The 22,480-nt window shown below is 48.2% G+C and overlaps 1 long non-coding RNA gene across 1 annotated transcript in view; it reads right to left on the reverse strand.

The window, feature by feature from the left end:
* Positions 1 to 2,709: 2,709 nt before the first annotated feature.
* Positions 2,710 to 22,480, reverse strand: part of LOC141054216 (uncharacterized) — a 37,731-nt gene continuing 17,960 nt past the window's right edge. Inside the window, exon 2 of the long non-coding RNA XR_012221380.1 lies at positions 2,710 to 3,107. This is a non-coding gene — a long non-coding RNA (uncharacterized lncRNA). The remainder of the gene's footprint in view (positions 3,108 to 22,480) is intronic.

Raw genomic sequence — 22,480 nt, forward strand, 5'->3', positions numbered from 1 at the left:
ACAAAATGGGGATTCAGCCCAGTCCCAGCCAGGGCTGGCTGAACACGAAAACTAAGTAAACCAGACAAAAACTCATATGAACAATAGCAGAGAAAACTTAGCTTTAGGAAGGCAGGAACCAAACTGGAAACCAGGAGCCACACTCAGGAAAAATCACCCGCAAGAAACTAGGGAGTTGGCTGCCTTAAATCCAATCAGAAACTCCTGATGTCCAATCGCAGTCCTCTTCCTCAGGTGGCCGGTCTCTGCCATTTAGATCAGCTTCATTACCTCCCTTCACCAACAGAGGGAGTCCAGATAGAGAACTCACTACTCCTCTGTCAGCACAGTCAGCTCCATAACCCTCACCAGAAGCCAGAGGCAAACCCGAAAATGAGCTCACAACAGGTGTGTGTGTGTGTCTGTGTATGGGTGTGTGTGTGTATGTGTGTATGTCCGGGATAGGCATCCGAACCGTCGCAGCTACATCCACAAAATTTGGCACAGTCACACGTCTGGACCCCGAGAGCGTCCTAAGCTATGTTGTGAGGCGAAATTTTAACCCTGCGCATTCCAATTCACCAAACAATTTTGCTCCTATCTACATACTGGGGGAAAAAGTGTGTGTGCGTCAAGCCCCGCCCCTCATTGTGATGTCATAATGCCCCTATTTGCATACTGGGGAAGCAGTGCGTGCGTATCAAGCCCCGCCCCTCATTATGATGTCACAATGGTTGCCATGGCGACGCTGATGTCATCAAAGGTTGCAAGCCCTGCCGCCGCTCATTATGATGTCATAATGGTTGACTATGGAATGGAGGATGTTTGATTAGTATATGGGCACCAGACTGTGGGATGGAGGATATGTATGATAGGTATATGTGAACGGGACTATGGGATGGAGGATGTGTGATGGGTATATTTTTGCACTGGACTATGGGATGGAGGATATGTATGATGGGTATGGGCACGGTACTATGGGATGGCGGATATGTATATGGGCACGGGACTATGGGATGGAGGATGTGTGATGGGTATATGGGCACTGGACTATGGGATGGAGGATATGTTTGACGGGTATATGGGCAAGGGACTATGGGATGGCGGATATGTATATGGGCACGGGACTATGGGATGGAGGATATGTGATGGGTATATGGGCATGGGACTATGAGATGAAGGATGTGTGATGGGTATATGGGCACTCGACTATGGGATGGCGAATATGTATGATGGGTATATGGGCATGGGACTGTGGGATGGAGAATATGTATGATGGGTATATGGGCATGGGACTATGGGATGGAGGATGTGTGATGGGTATATGGGCACTCGACTATGGGATGGAGGATATGTATGATGGGTATATGGGCACCGGACTATGGAAAGGAGGATATGTTTGACGGGTATATGGGCACGGGACTATTGGATGGCGGATATGTATATGGGCACAGGACTATGGGATGGAGGATGTGTGATGGATATATGGGCACGGGACTATGGGATGGAGGATATGTATGATGGGTATATGGGCACGGGACTATGGGATGGTGGATATGTATGATGGGTATATGGGCATGGGACTATAAGATGGAGGATATATATGATGGGTATATGGGCATGGGACTATGAGATGAAGGATGTGTGATGGGTATATGGGCACTCTACTATGGGATGGCGAATATGTATGATGGGTATATGGGCATGGGACTATGGGATGGAGAATATGTATGATGGGTATATGGGCATGGGACTATGGGATGGAGGATGTGTGATGGGTATATGGGCACTCGACTATGGGATGTAGGATATGTATGATGGGTATATGGGCACGGGCCTATGGGATCGTGGATATGTATGATGGGTATATGGGTGCGGGACTATGGGAAGGAGGATAATTATAATTTGTTATAACTAACCACAGTTAGTTACTATGCCCGGGCAGCGCCAGGCTCTTCAGCTAGTTAGATCTAAAAATACAAAACAAAAAACACACCGCCACAGAAAAACGGATGGTTCTTATATGCAAAAAAAGAAACAAGTCTGAATGAGGCCTCAGTATATACAGTGTAGGGTATGGTTACTGCATCCCCCCAACTAAAGTACAGGGCATCTGACCAAAAAGACAAACATAGGCCCAGATAACTAACCTAATGCAAAACTGCACAAGACATATGGCATAAATTAGTAAATATATCTTAGATCTGATGAGGCTGGTGTACATACCGTGAAAATCCAAGTCTGAGACTGGACAAATACTGATACTGTACCCTTTATAAAAATGCTAATTTTATTATCAGGCAGGGAAACGTTCAAACCAGATTATACAGCCATTCTAATATGGATTTTCAAAGTGAGTACACTAGGCTCTCCAGGTCTTACTTCTATTTAATAAAGGATGCAATTGAAAAGTGGTGACAAGATCTACTTTAATATGTGGATGTATTGTACTGGCAGGTCTTATAAGACATCGTGATCCTTGTAAGTACCACGACAGACAATAATGCACACATTGTACTCAGATCTTATCCTTCTCTGTAGCACATTTGGACTCCACAAAAAAAGACAAATATTGGTCCCTAGTAATATACATACAACATTTTGCAAAAAGATATCAAAATACTGTAAAAAGCCTCCACGAGCTGCCATGAGATGCATCACCCCACAATCTGTGAGTGTTTTATAGCCGCCGCAGTAGAAAAACAAATCACAGCGTCCTGAGAATCCAAATACTTCCGATACAATACAAACATTCATTTCGTGGACATATAAAAGAAAAAAATTAATCTACAGAGTGCCAATACTTCCTTCTGAGGCTGCAAATCGCTAGAAAAAAAAATGATCATTTGGTTTTGCAATTTTCATATATTTTTCGTTCATTTTCCTTTTTTTTTGTAAAACCAGTGGATTTTTTCTCCCTTTTGTCCTTAGGAATTTGATTCATCAGAATGTACAGTGGAGTCTTTAAAGGGAAAGGCGTCTCCTGGAGGTTGGTCGCCCGGATGGGCGCTGGTGCTTGTGGTGCTGTCCATAAACATATTTGGGATGTCATTACCAAAGTAGATCTTACTGTTGGCAGCGATGGCTTGGTATTTTATAAGTTGCAGGTATTCAGGGGTTAATTTTAGCTGCAAGAGGAAGACAAAAAGCAAAAGGTAACATATGACACAAAGAAAATTTGGGGAATTTCCAGGGCTCCTGACATCATCTTAAGTGGGTACAATTGAAAGGGGCTTGTAAAAACAACCAACTATGTCAGTTACTTATTAAACATCCACGTCATTCTTAAGAATAATGCGATTTTTAGATTTGTTTACTGATCATTGCCTAGGTAACAGGCCACCGCTGCAGTCTATCAGAGGAGGCTGGTCTCCGAGACAAGGGGTGCAGTGCTTACATACTGATGGTATTGAGCTTGTAAGCGCAGATTAGAGTGGAAGGAACTATTCTGTCAGTGAGGTCACAAGAAGTCGGAGAGTCACCACCATGAGTGATTCTGTGACAAGGAGAGATTGGCGTACAACAACAGTCAGGTAGTTAGCAATGACCTCCCAATAAGTGTTCAGCCTCATAGTAGGGCTGGACAAAAAAAAAAAAAAGGACTTAGTGTATTTTGGGGGTTATAAGACGCACCCCAAATTTTGAGGAGGAAAATAGGAAAAAAACAGGATTTTGGTTGCTTACCGTAAAATCTGTTTCTCATTGTCTTCATTGGGGGACACAGAAACCGTGGGAGTGTGCTGCTGCCACTAGGAGGTTGACAATATGCCATGAAAAAGATGTTAACCGACTCCGCAGTATACACCCCTCCGACCGGCTGTAGGACAATCAGTTAGTAAAAAAGCAGTAGGAGGAGACAATATCATGTAAGTCCTCATATATTCATTACAAGTAACAAAATCATGGGAGGCCACTGTGTTCCCAATGAAGACTCTGAGAAACAGATATAACGCTAAGCAACCAAAATCCTGTTTTCTCTTTCGTCTCATTGGGGGACACCGAAACCGTGGGACGTCTAAAAGCAGTCCCTGGGGTGGGAGAAGACAGAAACTTCCTTCAGGTCGGAGAACTCACCACTGCCGCCTGCAAGATTCTTCTGCCTAGGCTTGTGTCCGCTGAAGCATAGGTATGGACCTTATAGAACCTTGAAAAGGTATGCATGGACGACCATGTGGCTGCCTTGCACAACTGCATGGCTGATGCCCTATTGTGTACTGCCCAGGAGGTGCCCACCGCCCGAGTAGAATGGGCCTTGACCCCAGCCGGGGACACTCTGTCCTTCACTCGGTAGGCTTCCAGAATTGCCATTCTGATCCAGCGGGCAATTGTTGCCTTAGAGGCCGGCAGGCCTCTTCTCACCCCATTGGGGATAACAGAGTGAGTCTGCCTTCCTGAAGGGAGCGGTCCTGGCCAGATAGAGCCTTATCGCCCTGACCAGATCTAGCTTATTCAAAGAACGCTCCAGAGGATGGGTTGGAGCGGGACAAAATGACGGAAGGATTATATCCTCGTTCAGGTGGAAGGTGGATACCACCTTGGGAAGAAAGTTAGGAGGAGGCCGCAAAACAATCTTGTCTTGGTGCATAATTAAGAATGGAGGGCGACAGGACAATGCCGCTAATTCTGAAACCCGCCTAATAGAGGTGATGGCTAGGAGAAATACCACCTTCCAGGACAACAAAGACATGGGAGCATCCTGGAGGGGTTCAAAGGGTGAACCTGTCAAGGCTTCCAAGACCAAGATAAGATCCCATGGAGCCACTGGGGATCTGTAAGGAGGAGCTGTATGCGCCACCCCTTGCAGAAAGGTCTTAACCTGTAAGAGGGAGGCCAAATTTCTTTGAAAAAGAATAGAGAGAGCAGATACCCGGCCTTTCAAAGAACTTAGGGCCAGACCGGCATCTAACCCTGCCTGTAAAAAGGCTAAGACAGATGGTAGGGAACAGGGCATAGGTGTGATGTGATTAGACTCACACCAGCCAAAATAGGCCTTCCAGGCTCAATAATAGACCCTGGAAGAGGATGGCTTCCTAGCCTGGATCATTGTATTAATGACTCGATCCGAAAATCCCGCTGCTTTCAGTATTGTGGTTTCAACGGCCATGCCGTCAAATTGAGCAACCGAGAATTCGAGTGGTAAAACGGCCCCTGAGCCAGGAGATCTGGTCTGTCGGGGAGTCTCCAGGGGCTGCCTGCGAGAAGATTGATAATTTCTGCGAACCAGGCCCTCCTGGGCCAGTACGGGGCGATCAATATAACAGGCACCCTTTCCGCCTTGATCTTCTTTAGCAACCTTTGCAGGAGAGGAAGGGGAGGGATCAGGTAAGGGAGTCTGAACTGTGTCCAGGGAATGACCAGCGCGTCGACCCCTATTGCTAGAGGATCGCGGTATATTGAGACAAACTGTTGGACCCTTCTGTTCTGCCGCGATGACAGAAGTCTGGAGTCCCCCATAGGCGGCATATCTGACAGAGCACGTCCTGATGTAAGGACCATTCTCCTGCCGCGAGCCCCTCCCGACTGAGAAGTCGGCGGCCGTGTTGTCTGTGCCGGGAATGTAAACTGCCGAAATTGCAGGAATTGCGGTTTCCGCCCAGCTGACGATTCTGGCTACCTCGGCCAGTGCCCGGGGACTCCTGGTTCCCCCTTGGTGATTGATGTATGCCACCGCTGTGGCATAGTCCGTCCGAATCCGGACTGGCTGGTTGTTGAGGTATCTTTCGCAATGTAGGAGTGCTAGAAAGATCGCCCTCAGTTCTAGAATATTGATTGATAGTGAGGATTTTCGCCTTGACCATCGTCCCTGGACCGTCAGTTGATGGAATACCGCACCCCAGCCCAGGAGACTGGCATCTGTAGTTACCACCTGCCAGTGGACAGGGGGAAAAGGCCGTCCCAGATGATCGAGGGGGGAGGTCAGCCACCACTTGAGTGATTCCCTGGTCTGAATGGAAGCGAGGAAGGGGCGATCCAGCGAAGAGATGGTCCTGTCCCCCTGAAGGAGGATGTTCCTCTGCAGTATCCTGGAATGAAACAGACTCTCATGGCAGAGCGAAAGGATAGAAGTTGGAATTTTAACAGAGAACGAATTCCCTGTTGGAGGGTAATACACTTTCTTTCTGGGAGAAAGACCCTCGAGCGGCGGGTGTCGATTATCATCCCTAAGAATTCTAGGCGTTGTGTTGGGGTTAGGTGACATTTCTCCCAGTTTATGATCCAACCAAACCAGAACAGTGTGTTTAAAACCACCGCTAGGTTTTCCTGGGCCTGAGTGAAGGAGGGTGCTTTGACGAGAATATCGTCGAGATATGGTACTAATATTATGCCTCTGACCCTTAATATAGCTACCATTGCTGCCATAATCTTTGTAAAAATTCTGGGTGCTGTTGCCAGCCCAAATGGCAGGGCCACAAACTGGAAATGCTGATCTTGGACAGCAAAGCGCAGAAACCTTTGATGTCCCTGAAAAATGGGGACGTGCAGGTAGGCGTCCCGAGTCTATGGAACATAGGAATTCCTGATCCTCCATAGATGTGATTACCGACCGAATCAACTACATCCTGAAATGGCATAAGCGAACCCATTTGTTTAGCATTTTGAGGTCTAGTATGGGATGAACCGAGCCATCCTTTTTTAGGATCACAAACAGGCTTGAGTAAAAATCGGTGAAACGTTCCTGCTCGGGAACGGGGACGATTACCCCTGCGTTGAGGAGAGAGTCGATTACCGCAAAAAACCCTAGAGCCATAGCAGCGTCTCTTGGAGGTAGCGATAGAAAGAAACGGTGTCGCGGAAGCGTGTTGAAGTCTATCTTTTATCCTGTGGATACCACCTCCTTTACCCAGATATCCTCTACTGAACACTGCCAGACATCTCTGAAGAGGAGAAGGCGGCCTCCTAGTCTGGAAGAGGTACTGGGAAGGGAGTTGGCTTCCCTGTCGGTGTCAGGCTGAAGTGGCTCTGCTCAGCCCTGACCTGATAGCTCTGCTGTTGGAACTGCGGGAATGCCATGAAGGGGTGGCCGAAAGGATACCCTCCTCCTGTCTCTAGGTGCTTGTGACCTCTGTGGGCCCTGAGCATAAGCGTCTGTTGCTGGGGTACGGCGAAAGGGCTGAGCCCTACGTTTGAAAACATATCGACGAGGCTTGGCCTGAGGGAGAAAGGAGCTTGTACCCCCTCTTGCATTCTTAATGATTTGATCTAACATTGACCCCAAGAATCAGGCACTCTGAAACGGCAGATTGGTCAGTGATTTCTTTGAGGATAAATCAGCCTGCTAAGCCTTTAGCCAGACCGTCAGCCGGACGACTACCACGTTACTGGATGCTTGAGCTGCGCAAGAAGCGGCATCCAGGGCCGGTGATACCATATACCTCCCGGCATGAGAGATTTGATCTGCGAACTTTGCCAGTTCCGCTGGTGGGGCCCCGACCAATATGCCCTGTCTATGCTGTTTGGCCCATTCCGTAACAGACAGCTACCCAGGCTGAAGCGAAAACCAGACACAATGTAGCGGCCGCTGCCTCAAAGGTGGATTTCGCCAGGGATTCTATCCTTCTATCATTAGGATCCTTTAGAGCTGCCCCACTGTCCAGTGGGAGGATTGTACTGGTAGAGAGTCTGGACACTGGTGGATCCACTGAAGGTCCAGTTGGCGGTGAGATCTCGAGGAAAAGGATATTGAATCCCAAAACGACTATCCCTCTGAAACCGCCTGGTTTGGTTTTCCCTTTCCCTGGCTATTACTTCCTCAAAATCCTAGTGGGAGGCAAAGGCCCTAGTGGGGGGACTTATGACGGTTAAATGAAATAGTCTGATCTTTAGGTATTGATGTGGCGTCCCCAATGTTAAAAGTCTCATTGAGCCATATCCTTGACGCCCTCGGACTGTTCTGGCCCATACTCAGAACCCTCCTCTGAGTGAGTCTCTGATAATGCCTCGCCTGATTCCTGGGATGAGGACCGGGAGGAGGCAGACAGCCAGAGGAACTCTGGTGGAGAGATGGAGTGAGAATGGGACCTAGGTTCGTGGTCCTGTCTAAACCTTTTAGGGCCTCTAAAAGGCCCAAAAGGAGGCTCCTTTGATGCTCCTGTGTCCACTGGAGTCTGAAGTGGCAATCTGTCAAGCACCGTTACCAAGGTCTGTGATACCCTGGTAAGATCGGCCACGGACTTGGATAAGGAAGAGGCCCATCCTGGACACTCACTGTCTCCCGTGGCGATGGATGGCCCCTGGGCGGCAGGCAGGGTGGCTTCCTCCTGCTCCAGGGATAATGCGGGAGCTGTTATGATTGAGTCACCGTAGGAGGCAAAAACAGAAATGCTAGCTAAGTCTAGAAAACCAGAGAGGTTGGCAGCTATCGAATTGCAGACCCCTGATCCTATCACAACAACTAACAGTAGCCGTGGGGGGTTCCTACGATGCCCTAGACCCCTCGATCACAGCCGGAGAATTAAATAGGTCTAAAGAAAGAAAGGGGAAATCTTAACTGCCCCAGAGCAGACCCCAAAGCCATAGGTAGCCCCCAACATATAATGACGGTGAAGCAAGATGAAAACACTAACACAGACAGAAAGATAGACTGAGCAAAGACGGGGCCCAAACTACCTAGATAGGAAAGGACAGGAAGGCTACTGTCTGCAATCCGTGAAAAACCCTATGAAAATAAGAGCCAACAGACTGACAGTGAAAAAGGCCCTGAAGACGCTAGGCTTCAAAAAAGCTATGTCAGTACTCAGGAATATTCTGAAGACAGAGCAACCGGCAAAAGGAGATTCAGCTCATCCCAGCAGGGAATGGCAGAATCCAGAAAAGCAAGGAAAACAAAAACAAAACATAAATGCAAACAGGCAAAGCAGAAAACTTAGCTTTAGGGAAGCAGGAATTAGACTGGTGTCCTAGAAGTCCACAGAGAAATCACCCGCAGGGCAGAAGGGCGTCGGCAGCCTTATATCCAGTCAGTGACTCCACTCAGCCAGTCATCCTCATTAGGCTCAGGTGCCTGATAATCAGGCTCATTACCTTCCTTTACCAGAATAGGGAGTTCACCAGACCTCAGTGACGAAGGGGAAAATGAACTCACAACAGCGTGTGTCAGTCCGTATACAAAACACGGAGCTTGACAATTTTACATGCACCATACAGTGGTGTACGTGCACGCTGCTCTCCCAGACAGATAAGGCAGAGGGGCTGCACCTGTTCTCTAGTGTTGGTGACACCGTAGGTCTGCTGCAATCTGAGCAGAGTGGTGAGGACTGACCTGAAGGAAGCCTGACATTTCGTTTGGTACATACAAAATATTTGACCAAGGTCGCTGAAGCGGATGAGGAGGAGCGTGACTGCTCTCCCTTGGGCATACTGACAGGCTTAACCTGGTGCCAACCATCAGGGGTAGAAAGCGGAGTGAGGGAGCAACCTGTAGTGCAGTACTCACATACCCACGACCTGTGTCCCCGCAGCAGCTGCCGCCCGAAGGCTGATGAGAGAGAGAGAGAGAGAGAGAGAGAGGTGAACAGCCCCCTGCCTAGAATCTTTTATGAAATCCCCGCCCGGAGGCGGTGGACGGAGCCCTGCTCCGGCCTCCTGGAGCACCAAGATGGCGCTGGTACAAGAAGAGGAAGCCGAGGGGCGGAGCCTGCCGGAAGCCAGAATTACCCCAAATAGCAAATTACTATTGATCTACTATATAATCATTATGCAACTGATTATTGTTTCTGGCCTAGCCTAACCCAGTTTCGATGAGACTAGGTGGATACAGAAATACAGAAATAAGTCTTAGAGAACCAGAAATATCTTATGTTGCAGAATCACTCAGCACCCAGAATATGTTGTGCAGTTATATATATATATAATAGGTTCCATGTGAGATGCATGTCCCTAATGTATCAGCAGTGTCCGCCCTCCCCCCACCTTTGTAATTCCCACAGTAAACATGTAAACATGTAATGCATGTCTGGCCTGACGCCTGTCTATTGGCCGGCCCTCTATATCTGTGTGATATATATTCTGTGTCCTGTGAGTAAAGTGTTGTCAGACTGGAAATACATGGAGAAGCAGTGATCTTTTATATGCTCCCATGCACTCAGAGGAATTCCAGCCAGCATCCTTCATTCAGACTCCAGCCAATGCAGAGCGGACCTCCGAAAACACGGGGTGGTACTGAAAGAGGTACCCCAGCTTGGAAGACCCCGTTACACTGGTGGCAGCCAGCGGGATTTGATACCCCTTCTACAGTAGGAAAGGAATGAATGGAAAATAACTACCAGAAGTTAAAGAGGACTACATTAAAAGATCTGGTGGAAGCCCGAGGGTTGATCGCCAGCAACAAAACAAAAGCGGATTTGATAGCAACCATCATGGAACACGACAGTGCAGCGCCCCCCAATGTGAATGTGGAGGAGACTAAAAGTGGAGCTGGCCAAGATGGAGATGGCAGAGCGGACCAAAGTGGAGCTGGCCAAGATGGAGATGGCAGAGCGGAGAGAGAAGAGTCAGCGAGCAGGGGGAGCTCTGGCCTTCGACCAGGTACCTTCAACAGTAAGCCACAAAAAGAGCCAGTACAATGCCTTCCGACAGTTGGGGGAGGCAGAGGAAGACATTGATGGCTTTCTGCAGGACTTTGAGCGGCAGTGTGCCCTTCATCAAGTAAAGCCGGAGGAACGGATTCAGATTCTGGCCAGCAAGCTGACAGGCCGGGCAGCGGATGCCTATCGCACGGTACCTGATGAGGACTGTATGGACTATGAGCGGATCAAAGAAGTGATCTTGGCCCGGTATGCGTTGACACCAGAGGCCTACCGCCAAAAGTTCCGCGTACTTATAAAACACGTAACCGATACCCACGCTGAATGGGCCTGTAAATTACGGCGGTCACTGCTACAGTGGGTACAAGGGAGCCAAGCAACCACTAAGGAGGACGTCTTCCAACTCTTCTCGTTAGAACGATTCTTTAATGGACTAACCCCCGAGACACAGGAATGTCTTCGGGACAGGCGGCCAACGACTCTTGAGGAAGCCGCTCGTCTGGGCGATGAACATCATGATGCCAGGAGGCCGCATTTGTCCGGATCAAAGATGGTCAAAAGGGGCCCGCCCATGGACCTGGAGGGCCCCAAACCACCGAAGATTGTAGGGGGACCAGCTAGAATCCTGGCCTACCACAGTCCCCCTTGGGTGCGATGCCACATCTGCCGTCAGCTGGGCCACCTGCAAAGGCAATGTCCCAACCGGACTCAGCATACGCAGTGGCCAAAGGCGGGAACAGCTAACTTCAGCCGGGCTGCTGTACACTGCTACCAAGGCGAAGCTGACCCGGCATTGGGGGCTACGACTAACCAAGGGGTGGAAGAGATGGAGGAAGTGCTGCATGAAGTAGACCTCGTGCATGCAGCCCAGGCAGATAATCGACAACAGCATCGACAGGTCGTGTGGGTTAATGGGAAACGTATGCAGGGACTATGAGGTTCCGGAGCAACTTTGACCCTTGTGAAGCCTCATCTCGTCCGGGACCAAGAGAAGACGGACGGGACAGTGGCAGTCCGTGTAGCAGGGGGAGCCATACATCGACTGCCCACTGCGAGGATTCACCTGAACTGGGGAGTCGGGGATGGCCTTGTTGAGGTCGGCTTGATGGAGGATTTGCCTGCAGACGTCTTGCTGGGAAATGACTTGGGGCCCATGTTGTCTGCATTCTCGGTGGCCCCTCTGGCTGAGACCTATCCTGTGACCACCCGGAGACAAGCTCGAGCTGCGGAGGCGGAATCACACTCAGAGGAGGCCCAGGTAAGACATCCCAGCCCTACACGTATTCCCATAGCCAGACACATTTCTTGGGCCACCCCAGATGAATTTAAGAGGGAGTTACTTGAGGATCCTTCATTAGAGGGATGTCGTGGGAAGGCCCAGGAGGGGAGAGGGGTACTGGAAGGGGAACAGTTTGTATGGAAGCAGGGACTTCTCTACCGGATCACAGAGCAGCATCACACAGGGATGAGCCCCGCTATAAATTGACAGCTGGTAGTTTCCAAGAAGTATAGGCAGGAGCTACTGCGAATCTCATGACATACCCTTAGCCGGGCACTTCGGCGTCAGTCGCACCAGGCATTGTCTGACACAAAACTTCTTTTGGCCGGGGGTAACCTATGATGTTTGTCAGTACTGCCAGACCTGTGACAGTTGTCAGCGCATTGGCAAGAGGGGGGATCGATGCAAGGCCAAATTACGCCCCCTCCCCATTGCGGAGGAACCATTTAGCCGAGTAGCGGTCGATCTGATAGGGCCGTTAGCCAAACCCAGTCCGTCCGGGAAAAAGTATATATTGACAGTGGTAGATTATGCCACACGGATTTCCAGAGGCGGTTACGTTACCCAACATACTGGCAGAGACGGTGGCGGCCGCCCTGCTCCAGGTGTTCTCACGGCTTGGATTTCCCCGGGAGATTATCTCGGACCAGGGTACCCAGTTTACAGCAGAGGTGACCCACCAACTGTGAAAGCTGTGCGGCGTAAAGTCCATTAGAAGCGCCCCGTACCACCCGCTAACCAATGGGTTGTGTGAACGCTTTAACGGGACATTAAAACAGCTCATTGGGACTTTTACCAGGACATACAGAGACTGGGAGAAATTCTTGCCACACCTCCTGTTTGCCTATCGGGAGGTGCCCTAAGAATCCACGGGGTTCTCCTCGTTCGAGCTGGTATACGGAAGACGGGTAAGGGGACCCCTAGACTTAGTGCTGGAACACTGGGAAGGGGAGGGCCTCATAGAAGGTGTACCTATTGTACCCTATGTGCTGGAATTCCGAGACCGCCTACAGGAGCTGACTCAGGCTGTACGTGAGAACATGCAGGCGACCCAGCGGCGCCAGCGCATATGGTACGATCGGAGGGCCAGAGAGCGCACTTTGGAAATAGGACAGAAGGTCCTGGTGTTAGAGCCCACTAAGCAGAATAAGTTTCAAGCTGCATGGTACCAGGTAGTAGGAAAAATAGCCGACACAACCTATAATGTCGCCGATTGTGACGTCCCCAGGGTTATCCGCATGTTCCACGTGAATATGCTGAAGCCCTACCAGGAGCGCCCTGAAGAGGTAGTGGCCATCTGTGCACCTGAAGCAGAGGATTTAGCCGGACTTCCCTTGCCGGATGTCTTAGAGGAAAGGACTCAGTCTAAAACATGGGACCAGGTACACTTGGGTAAAGACCTAGGCCCCCGGGAGAGACAGCAGGCGGAGGAGTTGATGAGGCAGCGACAGTGGATGTTTTCGGGGAGACCAGGGTACACTCGCCTGGCACAACACAAGGTTGAGACCCAGGATCAGACCCCCCTGCGACAAACCCCTTCCGTGTCCCTGAGTCTGTACTAGAGGGGATGCGACGAGATACAAGAGATGCTGCGCTTAGGGGTCATTGAAGAGTCAGTCCCTGGGCATCCCCCGTAGTGTTAGTGCCCAAGAAGGATGGGACTACACGGTTTTGTGTAGACTATCATAGGCTCAATGAGAAAACAGTGACGGATGCATACCCCATGCCGCATGTGGATGAGTTGTTAGACCGGCTGGCGGGGGCAAAGTATTTGACCACCATCGATCTATGCAAAGGCTACTGGCAGATTCCCCTTAGTCCTGACGCTATTCCCAAGTCGGCATTTGTCACCCCGTTCGGCTTATTCCAGTTTCGAGTTATGCCATTCGGGATGAAGAATGCCCTGGGGACCTTCCAAAGGCTGGCTGACCGGCTTCTGGATGGTCTCCAGGACTATGCTTGTGCCTACCTGGAAGAAATCGCCATCTACAGTGCGACATGGGAAGGCCATCTACAGTGCAACATGGGAAGAGCATCTAATTCACCTAGAGACAGTATTGTACAGGACCCGCCAGGCCGGAATCACACTGAACCCAAACAAGTGTCACGTGGGCAAAGCAGAGGTTCAGTATTTAGGGCATTGGGTGGGAAGTGGGAAACAGCGATCAGAACCAGCCAAGATTGAGGCCATAGCTAAGTGGCTCATCCAACGCACTAAAACCCAGGTCATGGCGTTTCTAGGGACAGCGGGGTATTACAGGAAATTCGTTCCCAATTACAGCAGCGTAGCCAAGCCCCTCACTGATCTGACCCGTAAGAACCAACCCCGCCAGGTAACCTGGACCTCAGAGTGTGAGGAAGCCTTCCGCCAACTAAAGGACGCCCTCACCAATACCCCTGTATTGGCCGCACCCGATCCAACTAAACGTTTCCTTGTTCACACAGACGCTTCTATGTGTGGATTGGGGGCAGTACTGAGCCAAGTCTGGCCGGACGGCCAAGAACACCCGGTAGCTTACCTGAGTCGGAAACTACTGCCCCGTGAAGTAAGCTATGCGGCCATCGAAAAGGAGTGCCTGGCGGTAGTATGGGCACTCAAGAAGTTGCAACCATATTTGTATGGACGACAGTTTTCCCTCCTAACGGACCATAATCCCCTAGTCTGGCTTAATCGGGTCTCCGGAGACAACGCCAGATTGCTGCGGTGGAGTTTAGCCCTACATCCTCTGGACTTCACCATCCACCACAGACCCGGCAAACAAAACGGTAATGCCGATGGACTAAGTCGACAAACAGAACTTGTACCAACCCCATAAACTTCGGTCATCCCCAAACCGATCCGTTGAGGATCAGACTGTGTATGCCCATTGCGTCGCTGAAAAGGTAAGCCGTGTTACAGAACCACTCAGCACCCAGAATATATTGTTCAGTTATATGTATGTATAATAGGAAAACCGAAAGAACAATGGAAGCTCAAATACCATAAAAAATGGATTTTTATTTAGTATATGCAACAATGCAAATTTTACATATTTTCATAATAAAAGACAAATTTTATTTAATAAATGCAACAATGCTGATTAAAAGCGAGTAACACCAATACAACAAAATTGCTGCACAAATATCCTATGGTATAGATGGATGATGCATTCCCTGCATAAATGTACAGTGGGGCAAAAAAGTATTTAGTCAGTCAGCAATAGTGCAAGTTCCACCACTTAAAAAGATGAGAGGCGTCTGTAATTTACATCATAGGTAGACCTCAACTATGGGAGACAAACTGAGAAAAAAAAATCCAGAAAATCACATTGTCTGTTTTTTTTTCATTTTATTTGCATATTATGGTGGAAAATAAGTATTTGGTCAGAAACAAAATTTCATCTCAATACTTTCTGATATATCCTTTGTTGGCAATGACAGAGGTCAAACGTTTTCTGTAAGTCTTCACAAGGTTGCCACACACTGTTGTTGGTATGTTGGCCCATTCCTCAATGCAGATCTCCTCTAGAGCAGTGATGTTTTTGGCTTTTCGCTTGGCAACACGGACTTTCAACTCCCTCCAAAGGTTTTCTATAGGGTTGAGATCTGGAGACTGGCTAGGCCACTCCAGGACCTTGAAATGCTTCTTACGAAGCCACTCCTTCGTTGCCCTGGCGGTGTGCTTTGGATCATTGTCATGTTGAAAGACCCAGCCACGTTTCATATTCAATGCCCTTGCTGATGGAAGGAGGTTTGCACTCAAAATCTCACGATACATGGCCCCATTCATTCTTTCATGTACCCGGATCAGTCGTCCTGGCCCCTTTGCAGAGAAACAGCCCCAAAGCTTGATGTTTCCACCACCATGCTTTACAGTAGGTATGGTGTTTGATGGATGCAACTCAGTATTCTTTTTCCTCCAAACACGACAAGTTGTGTTTCTACCAAACAGTTCCAGTTTGGTTTCATCAGACCATAGGACATTCTCCCAAAACTCCTCTGGATCATCCAAATGCTCTCTAGCAAACTTCAGACGGGCCCGGACATGTACAGGCTTAAGCAGTGGGACACGTCTGTCACTGCAGGATCTGAGTCCATGGTGGCGTAGTGTGTTACTTATGGTAGGCCTTGTTACATTGGTCCCAGCTCTCTGCAGTTCATTCACTAGGTCCCCCCGCGTGGTTCTGGGATTTTTGCTCACCGTTCTTGTGATCATTCTGACCCCACGGGGTGGGATTTTGCATGGAGCACCAGATCGAGGGAGATTATCAGTGGTCTTGTATGTCTTCCATTTTCTAATTATTGCTCCCACAGTTGATTTCTTCACTCCAAGCTGGTTGGCTATTGCAGATTCAGTCTTCCCAGCCTGGTGCAGGGCTACAATTTTGTTTCTGGTGTCCTTTGACAGCTCTTTGGTCTTCACCATAGTGGAGTTTGGAGTCAGACTGTTTGAGGGTGTGCACAGGTGTCTTTTTATACTGATAACAAGTTTAAACAGGTGCCATTACTACAGGTAATGAGTGGAGGAAAGAGGAGACTCTTAAAGAAGACGTTACAGGTCTGTGAGAGCCAGAAATCTTGATTGCTTGTTTCTGACCAAATACTTATTTTCCACCATAATATGCAAATAAAATGAAAAAAAAAACAGACAATGTGATTTTCTGGATTTTTTTTCCTCAGTTTGTCTCCCATAGTTGAGGTCTACCTATGATGTAAATTACAGACGCCTCTCATCTTTTTAAGTGATGGAACTTGCACTATTGCTGACTGACTAAATACTTTTTTGCCCCACTGTATGCCCAGAAAAAGTTGTGCTTAATAAAGAGTACAAAAAAGGTTATCTTACCAAAAACTGTCCAAAAGACTAGCCTACATGACCAAATCCTTATAAAATATGTATGTATATACAAAGGCTAGTACCAAGTATTAGAGAGAAGTCTCTTTTGATAGAGCAATGCAAGCATAGCAATAATAAAGTGACTGTGCAAACAGAAGAACCAATTCCAGATAAACAAATCTACAAGAGGGACAAGTCCATGGTCCTTAAAGTATATAATTAAATTGCTATAGTAGCATTGCCCAAGATGGAACACATAACTGAGACAAACAAGTCTCATTACCATAAGAAAGTATATAAGGAATCTGTATCTATACCTGTTAGCAGCAATGACCCCAACGCGCGTTTCGCACTTGGCTTTGTCCAGGGGAGATGTACAAAGACAAAGCCAAGTGCGAAATGCATAACCTTTTGCATAACCAGTGTTTTTTGTAGCACTTTCTTATGGTAATAAGACTTGTTTGTCTCGGTTATTTGTTCCATCTTGGGCAATGCTAGTATAGCAATTTAATTATATATTTTAAGGACCATGGACTTGTCCCTCTTGTAGATTTGTTTATCTGGAATTGGTTCTTCTGTTTGCACAGTCACTTTATTCACTTTATTATTGTTATGCTTGCATTGCTCTATCAAAAGAGACTTTTCTCTAATACTTGGTACTAGCCTTTGTTATCTTAATTACATACATATTTTATAAGGATTTGGTAATGTAGGCTAGTCTTTTGGACAGTTTTTGGTAAGATAACCTTTTTTGTACTCTTTATTAAGCACAACTTTTTCTGGGCATACATTTATGCAGGGAATGCATCATCCATCTATACCATAGGATATTTGTGTAGCAATTTTGTTGTATTGGTGTTACCCGCTTTTAAGTGGCATTGTTGAATTTATTAAATAAAATTTGTCTTTTATTATGAAAATATGTAAAATTTGCATTGTTGCATATACTAAATAAAAATCCATTTTTTATGGTATTTGAGCTTTCATTGTTCTTTCGGTTTTTCTATTATTTATTGGAAGCACCAAGTAAATTACAATATTATATCTATTTTGTATGTATAATAGGTTCTATGTGAGATGCATGTCCCTAATGCATCAGCCCACAGGCTGTGCCCCTGGGCAGAGGGGACACAATATTCTCCTTTTGTCCGCCCTCCCCCCACCTTTGTAATTCCCACAGTAAACATCGGCAGGCTCCGGCCACCTGCGGCTTTTGTAATGCATGTCTGGCTTGCCACTTTTCTATTGACCTGCCCTCTGTATCTGTGTGATATATTCTGTGTTCTGTGAGTAAAGTGTTGTCAGACTGGAAATATGTGAAGAAGCAGTGATCTTTTATATGCGCCCATGTAACCAAGGAATTCCAGCCAGCGTCATTCATTCAGACTCCAGCCAAGGATGCTGGCTGGAATTCCTCTGAGTGCATGGGCGCATATAAAAGATCACTGCTTCTCCATGTATTTCCAGTCTGACAACACTTTACTCACAGGACACAGAATATAACACACAGATACAGAGGGCCGGCCAATAGACAAGCGTCAGGCCAGACATGCATTACAAAAGCCGCAGGTGGCCGGAGCCTGCGGATGTTTACTGTGGGAATTACAAAGGTGGGGTGAGGGCGGACACTGCTGATACATTAGGGACATGCATCTCACATGGAACCTATTATATATACATATACAGTGGGGCAAAAAAGTATTTAGTCAGTCAGCAATAGTGCAAGTTCCACCACTTAAAAAGATGAGAGGCGTCTGTAATTTACATCATAGGTAGACCTCAACTATGGGAGACAAACTGAGAAAAAAAAATCCAGAAAATCACATTGTCTGTTTTTTTTTCATTTTATTTGCATATTATGGTGGAAAATAAGTATTTGGTCAGAAACAAAATTTCATCTCAATACTTTGTGATATATCCTTTGTTGGCAATGACAGAGGTCAAACGTTTTCTGTAAGTCTTCACAAGGTTGCCACACACTGTTGTTGGTATGTTGGCCCATTCCTCCATGCAGATCTCCTCTAGAGCAGTGATGTTTTTGGCTTTTCGCTTGGCAACACGGACTTTCAACTCCCTCCAAAGGTTTTCTATAGGGTTGAGATCTGGAGACTGGCTAGGCCACTCCAGGACCTTGAAATGCTTCTTACGAAGCCACTCCTTCGTTGCCCTGGCGGTGTGCTTTGGATCATTGTCATGTTGAAAGACCCAGCCACGTTTCATATTCAATGCCCTTGCTGATGGAAGGAGGTTTGCACTCAAAATCTCACGATACATGGCCCCATTCATTCTTTCATTTACCCGGATCAGTCGTCCTGGCCCCTTTGCAGAGAAACAGCCCCAAAGCATGATGTTTCCACCACTATGCTTTACAGTAGTTATGGTGTTTGATGGATGCAACTCAGTATTCTTTTTCCTCCAAACACGACAAGTTGTGTTTCTACCAAACAGTTCCAGTTTGGTTTCATCAGACCATAGGACATTCTCCCAAAACTCCTCTGGATCATCCAAATGCTCTCTAGCAAACTTCAGACGGGCCCGGACATGTACAGGCTTAAGCAGTGGGACACGTCTGTCACTGCAGGATCTGAGTCCATGGTGGCGTAGTGTGTTACTTATGGTAGGCCTTGTTACATTGGTCCCAGCTCTCTGCAGTTCATTCACTAGGTCCCCCCGCGTGGTTCTGGGATTTTTGCTCACCGTTCTTGTGATCATTCTGACCCCACGGGGTGGGATTTTGCGTGGAGCACCAGATCGAGGGAGATTATCAGTGGTCTTGTATGTCTTCCATTTTCTAATTATTGCTCCCACAGTTGACTTCTTCACTCCAAGCTGGTTGGCTATTGCAGATTCAGTCTTCCCAGCCTGGTGCAGGGCTACAATTTTGTTTCTGGTGTCCTTTGCCAGCTCTTTGGTCTTCACCATAGTGGAGTTTGGAGTCAGACTGTTTGAGGGTGTGCACAGGTGTCTTTTTATACTGATAACAAGTTTAAACTGTTGCCATTACTACAGGTAATGAGTGGAGGAAAGAGGAGACTCTTAAAGAAGAAGTTACAGGTCTGTGAGAGCCAGAAATCTTGATTGCTTGTTTCTGACCAAATACTTATTTTCCACCATAATATGCAAATAAAATGAAAAAAAAACAGACAATGTGATTTTCTGGATTTTTTTTTCTCAGTTTGTCTCCCATAGTTGAGGTCTACCTATGATGTAAATTACAGACGCCTCTCATCTTTTTAAGTGGTGGAACTTGCGCTATTGCTGACTGACTAAATACTTTTTTGCCCCACTGTAACTGCACAACATATTCTGGGTGCTGAGTGGTTCTGTAACACGGCTCCCCCTTTTCAGCGACGCGATCGGCATACACAGTCTGATCCTCAACGGATTGGTTTGGGGATGACCGAAGTTTATGGGGTTGGTACAAGTTCCATTTGTCGACTTAGTCCATCGGCGTTACCGTTTTGTTTGCCGGGTCTGTGGTGGATGGTGAAATCCAGAGGTTGTAGGGCTAAACTCCACCGCAGCAATCTGGCGTTGTCTCCGGAGACCCGATTAAGCCAGACTAGGGGATTATGGTCCGTTAGGAGGGAAAACTGTCGTCCATACAAATATGGTTGCAACTTTTTGAGTGCCCATACTACCGCCAGGCACTTCTTCTCGATGGCCGCATAGCTTACTTCACGGGGCAGTAGTTTCCGACTCAGGTAAGCTTCCTGGTGTTCTTGGCCGTCCGGCCCGACTTGGCTCAGTACTGCCCCCAATCCAAACATAGAAGCATCTGTGTGAACCAGGAAACGTTTAGTTGGATCAGGTGCAGCCAATACAGGGGTATTGGTGAGGGCGTCCTTTAGTTGGCGGAAGGCTTCCTCACACTCTGAGGTCCAGGTTACCTGGCGGGGTTGGTTCTTACGGGTCAAATCAGTGAGGGGCTTGGCTACGCCGCTGTAATTGGGAACGAATTTTCTGTAATACCCCGCTGTCCCTAGAAACACCATGACCTGGGTTTTAGTGCGTGGGATGCGCCATTTGGCTATGGCCTCAATCTTGGCTGGTTCTGGTCACTGTTTCCCACTTCCCACCCAATGCCTTAAATACTGAACCTCTGCTTTGCCCACGTGACACTTGTTTGGGTTCAGAGTGATTCCGGCCTGGTGGATCCTGTCCAATACTGTCTCTAGGTGATTTAGATGCTCTTCCCATGTCGCACTGTAGATGGCGATGTCGTCCAGGTAGGCACAAGCATAGTCCTGGAGACCATCTAGAAGCCGGCATTCTTCATCCCGAATGGCATAACTCGAAACTGGAATAGGCCGAACGGGGTGACAAATGCCGACTTGGGAATAGCGTCAGGACTAAGGGGAATCTGCCAGTAGCCTTTGCATAGATCGATGGTGGTCAAATACTTTGCCCCCGCCAGCCGGTCTAACAACTCATCCACACGCGGCATGGGATATGCATCCGTCACTGTTTTCTCATTGAGCTTATGATAGTCTACACAAAACCGTGTAGTCCCATCCTTCTTGGGCACTAACACTACGGGGGATGCCCAGGGACTATCTGACTCTTCAATGACCCCTAAACGCAACATCTCTTGTATCTCTTGTCGCATCCCCTCTCGTACAGACTCAGGGACGCGGAAGGGGTTTTGTCGCATGGGTGTCTGATCCTGGGTCTCAACCTTGTGTTGTGCCAGGCGAGTGTACCCCGGTCTCTCTGAAAACATCCTCTGTCGCAGCCTCAACAACGCCTCCGCCTGCTGTCTCTCCCGGGGGCCTAGGTCTTCACCCAAGTGTACCTGGTCCCATGTTTTAGACTGAGTCCTTTCCCCTAAGACATCCGGCAAGGGAACTCCAGCTAAATCCTCTGCCTCAGGTGCACAGATGGCCACTACCTCTTCAGGGCGCTCTCGGTAGGGCTTCGGCATATTCATGTGGAACATGCTGATAACCCTGGGGTCGTCACAATCGGCGACTTTATAGGTTGTGTCAGCTATTTTCCCCACTACCTGGTAGGGCCCCTGCCATGCAGCTTGAACTTGTTCTGCTTAGTGGGCTCTAACACCAGGACCTTCTGTCCTATTTCCAAGGTGCGCTCTCTGGCCCTCCGATCGTACCATACGTGCTGGCGCCGCTGGGTCGCCTGCAGGTTCTCACGTACAACCTGGGTCAGCTCCTGTAGGCGGTCCCGGAATTCCTGCACATAGGGTACAATAGGTACCCCTTCTATGAGGCCCTCCCCTTCCCAGTGTTCTAGCACTAAGTCTAGGGGTCCCCTTACTCGTCTCCCGTATACCAGCTCGAACGGGGAGAACCCCGTGGATTCTTGGGGCACCTCCCGATAGGCAAATAGGAGGTGTGGCAAGAATTTCTCCCAGTCCCTGTAGGTCCTGGTAAAAGTCCCAATGAGCTGTTTTAATGTCCCATTAAAGCGTTCACACAACCCATTGGTTTGCGGGTGTTATGGGGCGCTTCTAATGGACTTTACGCCGCACAGCTTCCACAGTTGGTTGGTTACCTCTGCTGTAAACTGGGTACCCTGGTCCGAGATAATCTCCCGGGAAATCCAACCCGTGAGAAAACCTGGAGCAGGGCGGCCGCCACCGTCTCTGCCAGTATGTTAGGTAACACAACCGCCTCTGGATACCGTGTGGCATAATCTACCACTGTCAATATATACTTTTTCCCGGACGGACTGAGTTTGGCTAACGGCCCTATCAGATCAACCGCTACTTGGCTAAATGGTTCTTCCACAATGGGGAAGGGGCGTAATTTGGCCTTGCATCAATCCCCCCTCTTGCCAATGCGCTGACAACTGTCACAGGTCTGGCAGTACTGACAAACATCATAGGTTACCCCCGGCCAAAAGAAGTTTTGTGTCAGACGA

The sequence above is a fragment of the Dendrobates tinctorius genome, unplaced genomic scaffold (genome assembly GCF_039654945.1).
Source record: "Dendrobates tinctorius isolate UK_male_01 unplaced genomic scaffold, ASM3965494v1 ptg000177l, whole genome shotgun sequence".
In the NCBI taxonomy this organism is placed as follows: domain Eukaryota; kingdom Metazoa; phylum Chordata; class Amphibia; order Anura; family Dendrobatidae; genus Dendrobates; species Dendrobates tinctorius.